This window comes from Herpailurus yagouaroundi, unplaced genomic scaffold (genome assembly GCF_014898765.1).
Source record: "Herpailurus yagouaroundi ecotype Mexico unplaced genomic scaffold, PumYag 67641, whole genome shotgun sequence".
Classification (NCBI taxonomy): Eukaryota; Metazoa; Chordata; class Mammalia; order Carnivora; family Felidae; genus Herpailurus; species Herpailurus yagouaroundi.
Genome location: NW_024420442.1, coordinates 3,566,435 through 3,586,762, shown reverse-complemented (window position 1 = coordinate 3,586,762; position 20,328 = coordinate 3,566,435). Strand labels below are relative to the sequence as shown.

The window sequence follows — 20,328 nt, the reverse complement described above, 5'->3', positions numbered from 1 at the left end:
GTAAGGAACACGGCACAAGGAGAGAGAATATAATAGATTCAGATTTAGGTTTGTGAGGTCAAGAAAGGCCACTCCGAGGGAGGGACATGAAAGCCGATCCTGAAGACTAAGTATGAAATACGCCAGGAGCGAGGTTTTGGGCAAAGATCCTGAGGTGGGGAGGGTTCATATTTTCTAGAAGAGGCCATGTGGCTGGATAGCGGGAGTGAGGAGGAGACTCCACACGAGTCTGGAGAATCAACCAGGCGGCTCTTAATGCTGTGCATTCTATGGATTTGAACCAATGTACAGGGACACGCAGCCATCATCGACGTGTCACACAGGGTCGCTGCACTGCCCGAAAAATCCAGTGCTCCGGCTCCTCCTCCTCCCCTGACCCGCAACCCTTGGCCACCACTGATCTTTTTCCCGTCTCCACGGTCTGGCCTTTTCCAGAATGTCCTATAGCTGGAAATCCTACAGCACGGAGCCTTTTCACTCAGTGATAATGCATTTAAGGTTCTTCCATGTCTTCTCATGGTTTGGTAGCTCGTTTCTTTTTAATGCTAAATAATATTTCACCGTCTGGCCGTACCACAGCTTATTCACCCGTTCACCCGCTGAAGGACATCTTGGTTCCTTCCGGGTTTTGGCAATTCTGAACAAAGCATCACCGCGTTGGTCTGTTTTGAGGGAAGTTCACTTGTTGCCTTTTGGGACCCTCATGAGCAGGAACAACGGACTAGATCATACGTGAAGCACCATCAGGAAACCAGAGAACAACTTATTGGAGACTCCTGAGTGTGCTTCAGAGTCATTCACAGAAGCGATCGGAGATATTGTTAAGAAAAGCGACCTCCCTGCTTTTCTTCTAATACCAGAATATATGGCCTACCGGGGAAAGCATTTTCGTTCCGTTCTCAGTCCCCAGTCCCTAGAAATAAATGGCAGGTAAACGGTAAATGCTCCACAGGCATTTTTAAAATATATGAACGGATTTATGCTCTCCATGGCATTATTCTGTCTTTTTAAAAATAACATTCTTATTGAGGTACAATGCACATACCATGATGTTCACCCTGTTACGATGTACGATGCAGGGGTTTCTAGTCGATTTGCAAATTTGTGCATCAATCCTCACTATTTCCGGAACCCTTTCTTCACCCCCAGGGGGAAATTCACAGCCCGCGGAGAGACGAAGTGGATAGCACAGAGTAAATGCACAAAGTGCAACCGGGCCAGAGGCAAACCGGGGAGCTCGCGTCAGGAAGCTGAGCATGTCAGCTTGGTCAACCGGCAAGATGCAAACAGCCTCTGGCTTTATCAAAAGCTTCGAGTACAGAAACCCTAGGAGATGATATCAACGGCTAGAATAAGTGAACACTGCGCCCCATCTGACTTCCACAATCAGACTGTGACAGTCTTTGATGGTGAAAAGCACGATCCTGTTTTCCAGTGTCTGCATTATCTCATAACTGTACATGTCCCGAGAACTCTCTGATACTCTGTTAAACATAGTGTTCACGCTGGCACTCGCTGTGGGGCTTAGTGGCCTAAGGAGGGAGAGCCTGTTCCAAAAAAGGAACCTCCTATATCATCTGAAAGGGACAGATGGGAATCTCTGACCCTGGAAAGCCTACTGGTCACTCTGAGCGCAAGATGAAAGTTAATTCCTGACAGTGGCCTGCAAGAACCAATGCAGTCTGAGCCCTTCCCCTTCGCCACTGTTATGGCTTCGACTCCACCTACCTTCTCCCTTTTTACCTTCTTCACTCCAGCCACACTCCTCCCCCTGCTGTTCCTCAACTGTCGCGCCCAGCTGCGCATCAGGGCCTTTGCACGTGCTGCTCCCTCTGCCTGGAAGGCTCTTCCCTGAGATATTCTCATGGCTCGCCTTTTGACCACCCTTCGGATCTTTGCTAAAATGCCATCTGCTTATTCAGGTGGTCTAAAATCTAATGACGCCACTCTTCCTTCCCTGCTTTATTTGTCCCTTTGCACTGCCCGAGACCCTAGTTCTTAGCTATTTACCTTACTGCTTTTCTTCTAATACCAGAATATACTGTCCAGGAGGGGAAGGACTTTTTTTAAGTTTATTTACTTATTTATTTTTAACTCATCTCTACACCCAGTGCAGGGCTCGAACTCACGACCCCGAGATTAAGAGTCACGCACTCTTCAGACTGCACCTGCCAGGCCATGAGGGGAAGGACTTTTGTTCAATTCCTGGTCCCTGGTACCTAGACAGGTCAGATAAGCAGTACATACTCCATAAATATTTTTTGAATACATGAACGCATTTATGCTCTCTATGGCATTACATTTTCCTTTAAAACAACACTTTTTAATTGATATAATTCATATACCACGATGTTCACCCTGTTAAAATGTACAATTCAGTGGTTTTTAGTATACTGTATCTGCAAATTGGTGCCTCAATCCTCACTATCTGATTCCAGAACATTTTCCTCACCCCGAAAAGAAACTTCATACCCATTAGCAATCACTCACCACTTCCCCTTTCCCCAGCCACTGGCAACCACTCATCTACTTTCTGTCTATGGATTTCAATATTCTGGACATTCCTAACAAATGGGATCAGAAAATATAAGGCCTATTCTGTGTGGCTTCTTTCCCTTAGCATCATATTTTCAAGGTTCACCCATGTATCAGAACTTCAATTCTTGTTTATATTGACATATTTCACACATCATCTTAAAGTGCATAATTCAGTGGTTTTTTAGTATATTCACAAGGCTGTGCCACTCATCAACGCTAATTTCAGAATGTTTCTTCATGCTCAGAAGAAATCCGACTTGTTAGCAATTACTCCCCATTCTTCCTACCCCCCAGGTCCATTATAATCCGTAGTCTACAGGAAGGGAGCAGAGTGGTCTTCTTTTAAAGCCTCATTCCCCCCAAATATTCATTATTTAACCTAATGGATCACTGGAAGACCTTCCTCCAAAGACTCGTCTTTATTTGAACTGACTAGGAGTTCCTCTAATGCTAAAAAAAAAAAAAAAAAAAAAAAAAAAAATCTCTTCTTGAGGGCACTGGCCAAAAACATTCACTGGAAAGTGTTTGGGGCGGGGGATGCCTAAGGCAAAAGGTAACCTTTGAGGGAAGTTTACCAGACTAACCACAAAGCTTAACAGAATCGGTTGGGCCACCACAGTCCACAGGAGCTTCGAAAAGTTCTGACATATTCCTGGGAATCTAGAAGGCCAAGTACACGTTTAGGGCATTGTGCATGCTCAAGAAAGTGTGAGGAAGCCCTAACTTCCCAACCCTGGCTGACCTTGAGGCTAGTGAAGGTTACTACAGACTTGTAAACTGCCTGACTGAATGATGAAAGCCACACACACACTGAGTCTCTCGGAAATGACCGGGAGATTGATGTGTTCCAGGCACTGAAGGAAATCTCTGTCCACCATTTGCCGACCACTAACTAAGCTAAGCCTTCAGTGGCCATATACAAAAAATAGTCTTTGCAGAATTAATTCAGAGAAGTCCTAAATAAACGATAACTGCAACAGGCAGCGACAACGGAGCCTGCCAGGAAGGGAATCTGATTTCCAGAGTTGCCACATTATGATATTCACAATGTCCAGTTTTCAGTAAAATTTTACGAGGCACGTGAAGAACCTAGAACGTATGGCCCATGTATGGCGGGGGGCAATCAAGAGAACTGTCCCTAAGGAAGCACTGGCATGGAATTACTAGATAAAGACTTTTACCAGATATGTCCGTAGAGCTAAGGAAATAATGTCTAAAACGCAAAGGAAAGACTCGACTCGAACACGTAAAGTGCTTGCAACTCATCACCCACCTTCACAACGAGGAAAACAGAACCAGTGACTCTTTCTGGATATGTCACAGAACTGAGCTCATGGGACAAACCACACCCCAAACCTGAAGGAGTCAGGGATTCTAGAAACCACAGGTTACCATGAATGCAACTCAGCAAACCCGAGGCAGTAACTTACATGGCAGCTTCCCTGACCTGTGTGTGTGTGTGGGGGGGGGGGGGGTTGCTGAGCATGGACTGGCCTGAGAGAACTCCTGGCGGGGCGGCCATCTAAGGTAGCCCTTCCCTCCACCATCATGGTGTTTGCCTCTAGAATCCTCACCAGGTTTTCTTGGTAACGATCAGAGCAAAATTGCCTCCTGTTGGGCCAGGGAGAGGTGAGAGGTAACCATTTTGAAAGAAGCCAAGAGCATTCTCCACAAGAAAGGCCTACCCAGCAAGGGAGCGGCCTCCCTGGACAGGGGGTGAGGGAAATCCCCAAACTTCAGGCCCCCTATAGCCTTCCTTCTTCACATAAGGTGGGGGAAAAAAGCTGAGAAACACCGGAGAAGATCCCAGCCTAGGGGGACAGGTACACTGAACGACTGAGACCTAATCCCAGGATTACAGGATGCTTCTCAGTCCAGACCTGAGCAAACATCAACAGGGCTCCTGCCTAATAGCAGTGGATTACTGCTCAGAGAGCGCCAAGGCTCAGATTCTACTTAAGAAGGGTTATCTAGGGAAACAAAAGATGCTGGGGGACAAAAAACAAAGACACTCGTGGAAACTGAATCCTCTGACACTACAGGTACAGAAAAGAGTAAATAAAGCAGATCTCCTAGCCAGATAAAAATAACTCTCATACGAACGGCCAATTTACTCCCTAACACCTGATAATTCATGACTGGCTTTCAACAACAACAAAAGTTACATGGCATGACACAAGGGAAGAAGAAACGATCTGAAGGGACAAAGTGGGTGTCAGAACCAGGTTCAGTCAGATACGGCAGAGATTGTGAAATCATCAGATGGGAAATTAAAAAAGTAGGATTCATATGCTAAGGGCTTTAATGGAAAAAGTGGACAACATGCAAGAACAGATAGTGTACATATAATAACGGAGAGACAGAAACCCTAAGAAAGAATATAGAGGAAATACAAGAAACAGAAAACACTCTAACATCAACAGTCTACATCATCTGATGGACGCGTCAGGTGATCGGAAAGGGCTGGGGATAGAATCCGAGCACTTGAAGACAGGTCAATAGAAACTTCCCAAACTGAGTTGTAAAGAGAAAAAATAATAAAAATTGGGACAGACTATCTATTAACTGTGAGGCAATCACCAAAATACAGCACATGTATAAGGAGACCGTCAAAAGCAGAAGAAAGAGAAAAAGCAACTATTTGACATAATAATGGCTGGGATTTTTCTAAAATCCGTGACGGAAACCACAGCACAAATCGAGGAATCTCATAGAACGCCAAACAGAATAAATGCCAATACACACACGTACACAGACAGGCACGCGCGCACTCACACACCTAGGCAGATCATATTCAAATTGCATAAAGCCAAGGAAAAGTCTTTTAAAAAGTCAGAGAAGAAAAACATCTTACCTAGAGGGGAACAAAGGTAAGAATTCTATCGGACTTGCTTCAAAAATCATGCAAGCGAGGAGGGTAGCATGAAATATTTAAAGGGTTGGAAAAAAAAAACCCCACCAACCAAGGAGTGTATATCCAGAAAAACCATCCTTCAGAAGTAAGGGAAAATAAAGACTTTGTTGGTGTAGTAGTCTGCTAGGGCCGCCAAAACAAAATACCACAAACTGGGGGCTTAAACAACAAAATTATTTTCTCTCAGTTCTGGAGCCTGAAAGTCAAAGATCAAGGTGCTGTGATCAAGGTGCAAAGATCAGTGCTGCCTTTTCGGAGGCCTCTCCGCTTGGCTTGGAGATGGCTGTCTTCTCACATGGCCTTACCTCTGTGTAAGTGCCCATCCCTGGCGTCTCTTCCTTTCCTTACGAGGACGCCAGTCATACTGCAGCCGGGCTCCACCCTTATCACCACGGTGGACATTCATCACCTCTCTAAAGGCCCTGTCTCCAAATACAGTCATGCTGGGAGTCACGGCTTCAACATATCAACTTTGGAGGGGAACACAATTCAGTCCATAACGTTCAGGCTAACAGAACTGAGAGAACTGTCGTTGCGGGTAAGCGTTAAAAGCTGCTCTTCAGAGAGAAGGAACATGGCGTTGGTCAGAAATTTGGATCTACGTAAACGAAAGGAAAGCGGTCACAGAAGGAACATGTGAAGATCAAAATCGCGTATTTTATTTTTCTTAGTCTTACTTAACCTAATGGACGACTGTTCAAAGGAATACCGGCCACAACATACTGCGCGGTGACAGCAGGTAGGTTAGTGCAATAAACGTAGCAGTGTTAGTAAGGGATGGGGTGAGAGGCTGCGAAGTCCGTTACGCCCACACTGCAGTGTCATCTGAAGGCGGACCTGGACTGGTTGGAGACTTACGTCGCGCAGTCCAGGTCTAGGGAAACCACCAAGAAGTTAAAGAGAAATATAACTGATACGCTGAGCGAGAAGAGAAAATGGAACAATAAAAAATGCTCAATTAAAAGAGAGGGCAGAAACAGGAAGATTAAAAAGAACACAAAGAATAAGTGCAGCAGGTACAAAATTTTCACGAACATGGTGGAGGTAAATCCAACTGTGTCGGTAATCACTTCAAAAGGGAGTGGTCTAGATACGCCAATTGCAAGAAGAGACCGTAAGGGTAGATGCAAAACAAGACCCGGCTATATGCTGTCCGCAAGAAACCCAATTTAAATATAAAAACACATATGCATTAAAAGTAAAAGAGTAGGGCAAGGTGAACCGAGCCGGCACGAGTCAAAAGAAAGCTGGAGTAGCTACGTGAATTTCAGACAAAAAAAAGGCACTGGAACAAGAAACTTAGCAGGGGTAAAGAGGGTATTACATAACAAGGGAGTCAATTCCCCAAGAAGACACAATAATCTCTGAAATATATGCACTTTACAACAAAGCGTCAAAATACAAGAGGCAAAAACTGATAAAAATGCAGAAATAGATAATCCACTATTAATGTGAGGGATTTCAACACTCCCTCTATTAGTAGCTGACAGATCCAGTAGGCAGACAAGCAGTAAAGAGATAGTTCAGCTCAACAGAACCATCAATGGATGGATCTGATACTATTTTTAATTTTTCCCAGCTTTAATTATAATGGACAAATAATATTGTATATACTTAAAGTGTGCAATACGATTTGATATATGTAGACACTGTGAAACGATGACCACAAGTTAATTTGAATGCATCCGTCACCTCACACAGTTACCTTTTCCGTGTGTAGCAAGAAGGCTTCAGATCTATTCTCTGGGCACCTGCGCCTTGCAGATTCGTTCTTCCCTCCTTCCAGACCCTAGGCGTCTGCCACCACCACGTTCCGCCAGATCTTCCAAGATGTTCCGAGAAGCAGCCAAGCCTGATCCCTCTCTTCGTATTTAGTGGAGCTAGAGGTACTGGGGCAGCGCTGTAGGTCTTGTGCCTGATATTTATTCAATCCAGAAACCTGGAGCAAACTGGGTCGCAATAATCAATACAGGTTCTATTCTGTGAACGTAGATCACGGCAAGCTGAAGGAAGAAGGTGCAGACTTCGAAATGAAATGTTCCACCATAAAGCTGCTTACAACGAAGGTCTTCCAGAAGACATCTGCACAATTTGCCACTTATCCAGGAAATGTGTCCCCTCTAAATGCACAGAATCACTAAATATCTGAAACCTGAAAAAAAGAAAAATAATTATACTCTCTTAGCGAATGTCAAGTATACAATACAGTATTATTAACTGCAGTCACCACACCAAACCTTACATCCCCAGAACTTCTTCTTTATCTTTTGACCAACATCCCCTGATTTCCCCCCCGCGCATGCCCCCGGCAACCACCATTCAACTGTTTCTGTGAGTTTGACTTAATTTTTTTACATTCTACATATGAATGAGATCATATAGTATTTGTCTTTCTCTGTCTGGCTTATTTCACATAGCATAATGTCCTCCAGTTTTACCCATGTTGTCACAGATGACAGCAGATATATATATCTCACATTATACATCTCTCTCACATTACATATATATATGTACACACACACACACACACACACTGATATATATGTACACACACACACACACACACACACACACTGATTTTGGGGGGAACCTCCATACTGTTTTCCACTGTTTTCCACACACACTGATTTTGGGGGGAACCTCCATACTGTTTTCCACAGGGGCTGCACCAATTGACATTCCCACCCACAGTGCACGAGGGTGCCCTTTTCTCCACATCCTCACCGCCTGTTCTCTCTCGTCTATTTGATAGTAGCCATCCCCACGGGTGTGAGGTTGTTGGAGAAAGGGAAATTTCCCCCTTCACCTCTGAGTTCTTTTGGCTGGTTGGCCGAATAATCAAAATGACACAAGATTGAGCAATCGGAGAAAACCGAATTTAATCATATACCTATGGAGAATCCACATAAACATAAGAGATTCCAAAGATGGGCAAAATGACGTACGTACGTCATCCTGAACGAAGGAGAAAGGGGTAGGGGTCTGAGACTTCTAAGGGAAGGAAAGCCATTCACGGGAAAATGAAAAAAAATAAATGGGAAACAAATGTTTCCTGAGCCATAAAGACACAACAGGAAGCACAGAGGAATTTTAACAAACACTTTGCTAGGTCTCTCCCTATCTACCACACCGACTTTGCATTACACTGTAATTATAGGGATGGTATAGCTCTTTTCTTGGACGAAATCCTCTATCTAAATTCTTTTAGGCAGTTCAAAGAGGTAAAAAGAAAAAGCTCCTGGGTCTTCTGTTCCTTAAAACTAATCAGCCTGCATTAATCCTCATGCCAGAGAGACACATTTTGGGGTGGCAAATTTTGCTCCCCTAGAAGGTGGTATCTCATTGTGGTTTCGATTTGCATTTCCCTGATGATGAGTGAGGCTGAGAACCTGTTCATGCACCTGTTCTCTGGGAAACTGTCTATCCAGGTCTTCTTCTTCTTCTTCTTCTTCTTTTTTTTTTTTTTTTTTTGGAGAGAGAGAGAGAAAGCACAAGTGGGGAAGGGGCAGAGAGAGAGAGAGGGAGACAGAGAATCCAAAGTGGGCTCTGTCCTGTCAGCACAGAGCCCAACATGGGGCTTGAACTCACAAACCGTGAGATCACGACCTGAGCCGAAATCAAGAGTCGGACGCCGACTGAGACACTCTGGCGCCCTGGCCCAATTTTTAACCAGTTACTGGTTTGTTCACTATTGAATTATGTAAGTTCCTTACATATTTTAGACGTTAACCTCTTATCAGATATATGGTTTGCAAATATTTTCTCCTTTTCATTCTGTTGATGGTTCCCTTCACTGTGCAGAAGCTTTGCAGTTTGATGTAGTCCCCCTTGTTTATACCTGCTTTGTTGAATGTGCTTTTTGTGTTGTGGTAGGGTCCCTTCCCTAAGGAAAGAAAAAAAACCTCACGGCAACCTGGCTATGTGCATACGTGACACTATCGCTCATGACCTTGTAACATGAGATCACTTAATCAGACTGCATGTTTGTGTGTTACCATATATGGAAGACAAAGAAGTAAAAAAAATATATATAAAACTATGCCATGTGGTGTTCGGGGCTCAGTTCTTCGGGTACCAACCTGAGTGGTGCCGGCACGAATAAAGTTGCTTCCTGGAAAGAAAAGCCTCGGGGTCATGATTCTCTGTGAGAGAGTCCTGCTCTATTACTTGGAGGCTCACCCGGGATTCAGAGCTGGTGCGTTTCCACCTTCGCCACCGGGATACAAACCTCGGAGTGCCGGGAGAGGTGCCTCGCTGGGGCGAGGACCCCATGTGCGCCAACGGAACCCGTGAGGCCCAGGAACCAGCTTAAGGAGCGCCACCCATCAGACTGGTAAGAACCCAGGTTCGTTTTGGCAGACCTGCCCCTAAGAGGCAGAAGGGGAGCCTGATCACCTCCGAGTTGCCCTGGTAGTTCTACAAGGGACGAGGAACGACGCTGCAACTCTAAGGCGCTGGGCACTGGGTGGCGGGTTGGAGGCGGTGGGATGTTGCCATGTGACTGTGTGTGGGGACTTGTCTCTCGTTCGTTTCCTGGGTCAATGACTACGATAATTAGAGCCAACTGTCTCTGGCTGGTCTACCTCAGAACGGGGACTTTAAGGAACATTCCCAAGCAGCTGCAAAACTCCCCTTGTTTCGGGGAAATTCCCTGACTTTTCCGAACCGACACGGACTGCCTAATTCCACTAGCGGAGAACAAAACAAAACAAAAGAAACCTGGAGTCTGCTGCTCTGTCTGAGCGGACAAGATTTAAAGCTGGGAATTCTCTTTCTCTGCCTTCTGCTGGCACCTCACCTCTTCTGCCTTCTCTTCCCCCCTCCTGTTTCTGCACCACCTGGGGGGCGGCCTGCACAACTGGCTCCTCAATGCGTCAGACACCATCAGCTCCCCCTGCCCCCCTAGATGTCCTGGAGCCAAGATCACCAACTTCAGATTACCCTACCAACTGGTCCAGGTAAAAATTAACCATGGGGAACAAACGGTCTTAAGTGGACCCAAGTAACATGTATTGTGTTTAAGCTAATTTAAGTTTGTTGGTTTGAGACAATGTTTGTCAACATTTAAAAAAACAACTTTTATTGTACCTAGATTTGCTGAAAGTCAAATAAGCTCATGTTATCTCTGTTCCAATTTGTTAGCAAAAAGATGACTTAAAGTAATGGTTAACTTTATCTGTCTCATAGTTTTCATGGGTAATTGTTAAGATAGCTTTCAAAGTCTTTGGTAATCTAAAACATTAAAGTTTTTGCTTGCATAACAAATTGGGATTAAATTCATTGGATATCTAACAAGAGGCTAGAGCACTAATTACTAGATGCAGGTCTGTGCATTTGACTTGTTGCGGAAATACCAAGGCTATTTGGATCTGTTGAAAAACTGCTTTGTGCTTAATTGATTCATAAGTTTGCCATCTAAGAAATTCTAATGTAACAGTTGACAGTTGGTTACCACTTAGTTTTCACTGGAGACTAAGGTTTCTAAAAGTTAAAATTCTGCTAAATGTAGTTAAGAATAAACTTTTTTAAAAAAAGAATAAAATTTAAAAACAACTCTACGTGTAAAGGAGTAGATATATAAAAAAATATAAGAAATGGAATTTTTTTTTTTGTTAAAGGTTAAAAAAAAAAAAGGAGAAATTTTGTCCTAAATGAGACTGGTTGTTTAAAAAAAAAAAAAAGGCTTTGGGGCGCCTGGGTGGCGCAGTCGGTTAAGCGTCCGACTTCAGCCAGGTCACGATCTCGCGGTCCGTGAGTTCGAGCCCCGCGTCAGGCTCTGGGCTGATGGCTCAGAGCCTGGAGCCTGTTTCCGATTCTGTGTCTCCCTCTCTCTCTGCCCCTCCCCCGTTCATGCTCTGTCTCTCTCTGTCCCAAAAATAAATAAACGTTGAAAAAAAAATTTAAAAAAAGAGGCTTAGGTCAAAATCTAAAAGCAAAGGAAAGTTGTTAAAAGTTTGCAAAAAAAAACCTTAAAAAAAACTTTATATACGGTCGGGAGGTCTAAGGCAAACCTTTAAATTACACTAATTTCACCACCATCTTCAGATACAAAATAAAACCCCAGTGGCCTTCCTGGAAAGGTTAAGGGAGGCTCTCATTAAATATATGGTTATCTCCCCTAACACCCTGAGGCGGAGAGGATTCTAAAAGACAAATCCGTCACTTGATGGGCCCCAGATATTCAGAGAAAACTGTAAAAACTGGCTGTTGGTCCGGAAGGGACCCTGGAGGAGCTCTTACGAGCTGCCAATTGAGCATATTACAACCAAGATCAAGGGGAGAATAAGAATACAAAAAAAAAACCACACAAACAGAAAAGCAGGCTTAAAAAAATCTGAGGCCTTAGTTGTGTCAGACTGGACTTCCGGAGGTCCTGGCACCAAGTGCCATTTATATGGCTGTTCAGAGCACTAAAATGAGAATGCCCTCAGAGGGGACAACCAAAACAAAAACCTCATAAGCCGTGCCCCTTGTGTGGAGACAGTGACCGGAGATCTGAATGCCCTCAGAGACCTCTATCTGTGAGGGCTCAGATAACCAATGTCCCTGGAAGGGACTGACGGGGCCTCGGGCTCTTCACGGTGGCTCCCCTAAACCAACCGTCTATCAGAAACCCAGAGCCTCAGGTAACTCTAAGTATAGAAGGAAAACTGGTTGATTTCCTTCTTAACACCACAGCTACCTTTTCTGTCTTCCTTTCCTCTCCAGGCCAACCGTCCAAACGCAGCATGACGATTAGAGGCATCTCCGGAAAACTTCTAAGTTTTTCTCTCAGCCCCTGGGATACATATGGGAAATGTTTTCTCATTCTTTCTTGATAATACCAGAGAGCCTTACTCCCTTGCTAGGAACGGACATTATAACTAAATCAGAGACTACAGGACTACTAATTCCAGAACAAATAAACAATTGTATTATGAGTTTTGGAAAATTACTGGATATTGCCTGAAGGTTAGACTGCCCATCTCATTTAGGCTGTAGATACCAGGGTTCAGGAAAACAGTTTCCCTGCTACATCAATTATTAACGGAGACTCAATCCCACCTACTCTCCCCCCAAAAATAAACTGGGGTCTGACTCCTAGACACTGTCTCCCTCCCTTGAAATGGTTACAAACAGAGCAGGGCAATTACTATTACCAATCTCACAGAGCTTGAAAAAAGATCATTAAAACACAACATTAGGCCTTTCGTTTAAGGAGGGACAAAACTTATCAAATGGCCCAAAGGATGTTTGCTGGAAAAAAAAATCTGTCAAGGACAGTTATGCCAAGTAGTATCAGCCTGTGAAGTATGTCTTAAAAACCATCCTTTCAACCACAAGCTTGCTCTCCCAGGCAACCCAGGAACTGGAGACTGTCCAGGAAAGACTAACAATTAGGTTTCACTCAGGTGCCAAGGTCAGAGGAATCCCAACATCTGTGGGTACGGATTGATACTTTTACGAATGGAGTAAAGGCCTTCTCCTCCAAGACAGAAAAGGCACAAAAAGCAATACAAGTTCTGTTTTATAAAATAATACCCAGGTTTGGCTTACCTAAAAATTTGCAAATGAATAATGGTAAATGGCTGCCTTGACACTTTCTCTAGAACTCCTGGCTCTTGGAAAAGTTTTACACCCCAAAATAAAGCAGACTGTCTGCTTATACTCAGCAAAACTCTAAATAACACCTCACAAGCATTAGATGCTTGAAAAAACATGTTTTTAAATTAAGTTAGGGCCAAACTCTTGGAAGCAGAGCCACCACGGACTACTTACTGCTCCCGCTCCTCCATCACCTGGGTTATGAGAGATGCCCTGACGTACGTTATTTACAAAGCAGGGTCTCTCCTAGATTGTCTGACAGGTTTGGAAATTGGGGACATCATCTTAAGATGCCACCTCGTTGGCGAGTATAACCTTGACGTTTTTCTCTTGGGGCCTGCTAATGTTTATGCCGCCTCATGCCTGCCAGCCTCCCTGTAGAACCATACCGTGGGCCACTTGACCGACCCTCGGGCAGACTCTAACTGCTGTGCCCCCACACCGTCCCTTCTCAGCTTGAAGAAGTCAGAGCGGTCATTGTCCCTGTTCCCTAACAGCAGTTACAGGCCCTGTTCCAGGGGAGGAATGACTAGGGAAAGGGTAACATTAGGCAGGGGGAGGTAAGGGACCTTCAGGGGGGCAGACTGCAGCTGCAGGTGGGAGGCTAAAGAAGCAGACGGGGTTCTCCCTTTATAAAATCCTTTATGGGTGCTGTCCCCCCATTATCAAGGGCATGTGGGGGGCGTCTAAATGAGAAGGGCAGTCAAACCTTAAGGCAACAGATGGCGGGGCCCTTGGCTCTACCCTAACCACCTTTCACCGCTGGGTTAGGGAGCGATTACCTGCGAGTCTGACCACAGACGCTCATCCTTTTAAACCAGGAGATACAATATGGACAAAGGAGTGGAACGTCCAACCCCTAAAACCCCTCCGGAGGGGCCCGATCACTGTCATTTTATCCACCCCTACTGCAGTAAAGGTAACAGAGGTGGGTCCCTGGATTCATCACGGCAGAGTGAAGCTGGCATCTCGAAACTGGGAGTGCGTTCCTGATCCATGGGTGCCGTGCAAGCTGAATGTACGGAAGAAGCAATCTGCAGCTCCAGAGGCCTGGGGACACTGCAGCCCTGCTTCAGTCACTCCGGAAGCTGACTAATCTATGCACGGCAGAAGCTTGGGGAATCGACGGTCCGGTGGAACAAATAGACTGTCCTTGTTTTCTATATCTGTTTCCTTACTGTGATGCACTGCCGCCCCTTGTCTGTCACTGTTAGTGTGATTCTTGCTCTACTCTTTGCCATAGGATAGGTAGACGCCGCTCCGGCTGGCTGGCAAGTGTGGTGAGGGGTTTCTGTTAGCACTCACTTTCCTTTTGGGGATAGGATACTTCGTGGTACCAACATGGGGAAACAATGGCCATAAGAGACTAGAAAATTAGATCCCCACAAACCTTATAGTAAAACAAAATACCCCAGTTCTACTACCAGAGTTTGGGTCCTCAAAAAACCCAAACCCCTGCCTGGTGGGGAAAAAGTTCATCGTCATCTCTGTTAAAAACTTACCATGCCTAGGCCAAAGATATTATAACTCAACCACCTGGAAAACCCAGTGGTGGGGGACCCCAGAGCACCTTGAGCCAGATCCCCACCCCTTGTCCGACTTCTCTCATCTCTGAGAGGCCTGGGACAGTGTCCACGCAGCCATCAAATGGCAGGCCCCAGGGGGACTAGACTGGATATGTGGAAGGACAGCCTATACAGCACTTCCCTCAGGCTGGTCACGGTCATGGGTGCTGGGAACTCTTCGTCCATCTTTCTTCCTGCTCCCACTTGCCAGAGGGAAACAATTGGGAGTCCACGTGCATGGGGACAGGGAGACAAAAAAAGTGGTGTGCCTTACAAATTGGCAATTAAAAAGATGATACATGCCCCCCCCCCCCCGCAGCATATAATCCGGCATTATGGCCCTGCCAGCTGGGCAGAGGTTGGGTCCTGGGGCTACCGCACTCCCATTTACATGCTAAACCGCATCATCAGACTGCAAGCGGTTGTAGAATTTATAACCGATGAAACTGCCAGAGCTCTTAACTTGCTAGCCAAGCAGAAAACCAAAATACACAATGCTATCTATCAAAATCACTTGGCCTTAGATCACCTGCTTACCTCGGAGGGAGAAGTTTATAAAAAGTTTAACCTAGGCAACTGCTGCCTACAGGTAAACAATAATTTAAAAAGTCATAGAAGAGATCACAAATCAAATGAAAAGAATTGCTCATGTCCCCGTCCAGACCTGGAATGGTTAAAACCCCAGGGAGTTATTTGGAAGATGGTTTTCAACTTTTTGGGGGGGGGGGTCAAAACTCTCATAAAAATTATCCTCCTCCTAATTCTGGAAGGTTGCTTAATCCTACCCTGCTTAGCTCCCCTGGTTGTACAGTCTCTCCAGTCTCACTGAGGCCATAATTTAAAAAAATACGGCCACTCATGTAATGACGTTATAAAAATATAAACCTCTAAACCAAGATGATGCTCTTTGACCCAAAATAGAGGGGTCTGAGCACCAAAGCGGGGAGTGTGGTAGGGTCCCCTCCCTAAGGAAAGAAAAAAACCCTCAAGGCAACCTGGCTATACGCGTACTTGACAACGTCCCTCACGACCTTGTAACATGAGACCACTTAATCAGACTGCATGTTTGTGTGTAACCATATATGGGAGACAAAGAAGTAAAAAAATATATAAAAAACTATGCCTCGTGGCATTTGGGGCTCAGTTCTTCGGGTACAAACCCAACTGAGCGGTGCCGGCACGAATAAAGTTGCTTCCTGGAAAGAAAAGCCTCGGGGTCCCGACTCTCTGTGCAAGAACCCTGCTACAGTGTTACATGCAATAAATCACTGTCAGAACCAACATCAAGGAGTTTCTTCCCTATGTTTTCTTCTGACAGCTGTGGCAGTCCACGTACGTAGGCCCAGTCTAGGATGGTTTCTGACGTGGGGCCAAGGACAGGCCACCCAGAAATGTGCCACTTTGGCATACTGATAATTTAACATAAAAGTTAAGAAACTGCCGACTCGAGGACACTCAAACCGTCCTGTCCCCAGGAAAGCAGGAAACCAATCTCCCCTATGAAAAATACCCTCCTTGTCCTAAGAGGTAAAAAAACAAAAAAACAAAAAAACAAACAAACAAACAAAAAAAAACATCGTTAGGACCAGAGATAGAGACTTTAAAGCTGAGAAAGCTGTAGAAACAAACCCTGGGGTTTTTTTCCTAATCTACTACCTCAGCCTAAATTCTGCTTAGAATTCCCTACTAGTTAAAAAAATTTTTTAAATGTTTATTTTTGAGACAGAGAGAGAGAGAGAGACTGAGAGTGAGTGGGGGAGGAGGAGAGAGGGAGGCACAGAATCCGAAGCAGGCTCCAGGCTCCGAGCTGTCAGCACAGAGCCTTGACGCGGGGCTCGAACTCACGAACCGCAAGATCATGACCTGAGCTGAAGTCAGCACTCAACCGATTGAGCCACTCAGGCGCCCCAGAAGTCCCTACTAATTAAAGTTCTTAACACCTGCTTTCTTTATCCTGTCAATTCCTCACAAGTTTCTTGTCTCTTTGTCTAAATAGTAGAAATACTGCCTGCCTTGGTCATTTCTTGATGTCTCAATTTCATTACTGGGCCTCTGTGCCCACATAACGACACTGGCTTTTTCTCCCATTAATGTGTCTTATGAAATTTAATTTAGTCCTGCTGGAAGACCTTGAAGGGCAGCAGAGAAAGAATTTTTCCTTCTCTACACTGAATTCCCACTCAGCCATCCTCCTGTGGACCCCAGAGGCACATCTGCCTGCTCTGGAGTAAATGAGACACTTCAGTCTCCATGTTTAGTTGACCAGCACAGTCTGCTCATTTGGGATGTTCCCCCTTGTCAGCGTAGGGTCTTTCTGGCGAGCATCCACATGAGTCCCAAGAAGCAGAACTGATTTTTACCCAAATGCCTTGCCCCCACGGGGAGGCTCGCTCCACACGCCAATCTGAGTCTTGCCAGAGGCCTGAAAAAATGTCGAGGCCATTAGCCACAGTACATCAGTCGGTGGAAACACAGCAAGCCTCCTTTGTTGAGGTGGCCGGGATAGCCAGCCATTCACCCTGCACGAAGCTCTGCCCGTTATACTGAGCAACCTTTACCGCACCCGGCCAGGGGAGAGGTCTCCCTCAGCTTGGATGGCAGCTGCACCCCGTTCCTGCTGGTTAGGAGTTAACCAGGAGGAGCGGACAGTGAGCCAGGCCCATTGTGGTCCAGGAAGCCTTCACACGTGGGTCCTCACTGGGCCAGTGGGGGCAGTGGCTCCTTGGGCAATACATCAGGGAACCAGACGGATGCTCCTGTGATATTATCTTGGAGTTAGGAGACCTCATCTGGGCTGAGTTTTGTTCATCCCAGTATGTACCATTTGTATTTTAGTTCGGAAGACTCTGGAACCACCTCCACCAGGTGATTTGAGATATCTGCTAGATCTGTGATACGAGTGGGATTTCTGGTCTTAAGATTACTTCACAGCCATCGATCATGTGCTCAGTGTCCACCAAAACCCAATAGCAGGCCAATAATTCTGTCCTGAACTAAGACACTAAGACGCAGGGCTCTCTGATTCATCTCCTGATTCACCAGGAGAGGCAGAGGGCCATCACCATACAGACCATAGTGGGGTATGGGACCCGGGACCCGGTACGGGCCCAGAGTTCCTTAGCGGGCAGAAGACCAATCTCCTCCTTTGAGGACTGAGTGACCGGGCCCAGAGCCGTCTTTGGTAAAAGCCTTTCCTACTTTTGCAGCAGCCTCTTTTTCAGTGCCCAGTTTCTCAGTAAAGATCCAGACTGTGTTTGTTGTTGACCAACTGACCTAACCACATTTGAGGTTTCACTGGGTGGAGGTTTTTTCTTAATTAATTGTTTAATTTACATCCAAGTTAGTTAGCATATAGTGCAACAATGATTTCAGGAGTAGAGTCCTTAGTGCCCCTCACCCATTTAGCCCATCCCCCCTCCCATGACCCCTCCAGTAACCCTCAGTTTGTTCCCCATATTTATGAGTCTCTTCTGTTTTGTCCCCCTCCCTGTTTTTATATTATTTTTGTTTCCCTTCTTTTATGTTCATCTGTTTTGTCTCTTAAAGTCCTCATATGAGTGAAGTCATATGATATTTGTCTTTCTCTGACTGACTAAAACAATATGGAACGCTTCACGAACTTGTGTGCCATCCTTGTGCAGGGGCCATGCGAATCTTCTCCGTAACATTCCAATTTTAGCCTATGTGCTGCCGAAGCGAGCACTGGGTGGAGGTTTAATTGGGTTTGATAATTTGTACATGCGGGAGCAGCATGTACAAACCTAAAAATCTTTGGTGAACAATCTCATCACATATGGCTCCCATTCCCTCACTGTAGACCCAGGGACAACCGGGGTGAGTTACGGGGCCTCCACACCTTCTGCGAGGCTGCTGCACATGAGTTTTTTATTAAGCGTACTCATCACATGTAGGGCAAGTCTGTCAGAGCCCAAAGAGTACCCGGCTGAGGAAGAAGAGGGTCTCTGGTATTCCTACTCTCTCATCTCTCCCTTCTTCCTCGTCTTGAAGCAAGTGGCTACCGTCAAGGCGCTCTGGAGGAGGGGGTCGTAGCGATGCACCTCGGTAGGAGCCGCCTTCCCTCATCAAGTTTACCAAGATTACCTCTTTCATCACGGAGGCAGACTGGTCAAGTTACTAAGGTCTCCTCAGATCCCTGGACACAGCAATCTCAAAGAGCTCGACATCCTTTCTTAGAGGAAGCAGGAGTCTCAACGGCACAACGCACAGCAGGCTGTCCGCTGGCACCAGGGCTCTGCTTAGATCTGAGAACAGTCACTGGGTGCAACTGAGTTTGCAGAGTCTCTGACAACTTCAGCTCCACGCAGCAGAGAACAGTAAACGCTGGTGAGGGAGTCGCTTCCCTGGCTTTCTCATAGTCCCTCTGTCCGCTTCATGTGATCCACCCACCAATTTCGGCCGGGGTGTCAGGAGCTAAAGAGAAGGACCAATGGTCCACGTTGGAACCCAAATGCTTGTATAACGTGGTAGCAAGTCCATCAGCAAGAGTCAGAGGATCGCACGGGGCACCTGGGCCGTGGGGGTCAGGAGACGGCAGCAGAAGCCACGGGGCATTTTGGGAGGACAGCAAATTGTTTATATAAGCCTTCTGGTTCCAACGTGGGCCCCTTCCAGTGTCCCTACTTCTTTATTCTGTCTGTTGTGGGCAGTCTCTTAATCATCATGACTAGGCTGACTAATGTTTACTGAAGACCTACGGCGCCAGGCCCCTTTCCGGGTGCTCCGCATGCATGAATCTTCATTTCGCCTGGTTTTCGGCCTTGTGAACTCCCATTAAGAGCCATGGTACAGATGACGCCTCAGCTGCAGTCACAAAGCCAGTAGGTGGCAGATCTGGGGTCTGAAACCCTCGGAGTCCAAAGTGCGTCCTCTCCCCGGGGAGCCACACTGCCTTCCACACCTCCTCCCCGCTCCCATGTTCTTACCTCTCTAGGCCGCCTCTGCAGCGCAGTCTCTGCGAGGCAGTCCCAGGGGGGTGTGGTGTCCTCCGGGCAGCGAGCTCAGCATTTCTTCCTGAACAGAGAGGACATTTAGTGAAGTACTCTCCTTTCTTTGTTGGGACTGAGACCAGACGTTTCAACACGAGAATTCCACCATTCCACGTACAAAGCACAGTGGTTAAGGGCAGGGGCTCCCAGCCGTGGAGATTTCACGGACTAAATGGTAAGATTGGGTTCTGACATAGATCGTGATCTTTTTATTTCACCAACAAAGACCATTTAAAAGAATATCAGTTATACTCCTTCTACTACTAACAAACAACAGGAATAACATCTAAACCTCAAAGAGAAAGGCTACAATGTGCCAGGTACTGTTCTCAATCTTAAAATGAACTATTTGATTTAATCCTCAGAAAAATCCTATTCAATAGGCATTACTGCTATCTCCATTTTATAGGCAAGGAAATTTGAGGGGAAAAAAAAGGCACTATGTATGGGGTGCCTGGGTGGCTCGGTCCGTTAAGCGTCTGACTCTTGATCTCAGCTCCGTTGTTGATCTCAGGGTTGTGAGTTCAAGCCCCGCATTGGGCTCCACGCTAGGCATGGAGCGTACTTTAAAAAAAAAAAAGCGCTTTGTAAATTGCTCCTGATTCTGCACTGATAATCGTTACAGTATACTCTCATCAGCTGTGTTTCATAAAAGGTATCTTTAAGTTTTTTTAATAGACTTTACTTTTGGGGGGGCGCCCGGGTGGCTAGTCGGTTAAGC

At 45.8% G+C, this 20,328-nt stretch overlaps 1 long non-coding RNA gene and 1 other non-coding gene across 3 annotated transcripts in view; both read right to left on the bottom strand.

The window, feature by feature from the left end:
- Positions 1-270: 270 nt before the first annotated feature.
- The window catches only part of LOC121025456 (uncharacterized), a 68,893-nt gene continuing 48,835 nt past the window's right edge, over positions 271-20,328 (bottom strand). For both annotated transcript variants that reach the window (XR_005788048.1, XR_005788049.1), the window contains exons 3-4: positions 19,545-19,632; positions 271-7,604 (exon numbers count right to left, since the gene is read on the bottom strand). This is a non-coding gene — a long non-coding RNA (uncharacterized LOC121025456). The remainder of the gene's footprint in view (positions 7,605-19,544; positions 19,633-20,328) is intronic.
- Positions 18,198-18,304, bottom strand: LOC121025500 (U6 spliceosomal RNA). The gene has a single exon (XR_005788079.1). It is a non-coding gene; the product is annotated as a U6 spliceosomal RNA (small nuclear RNA).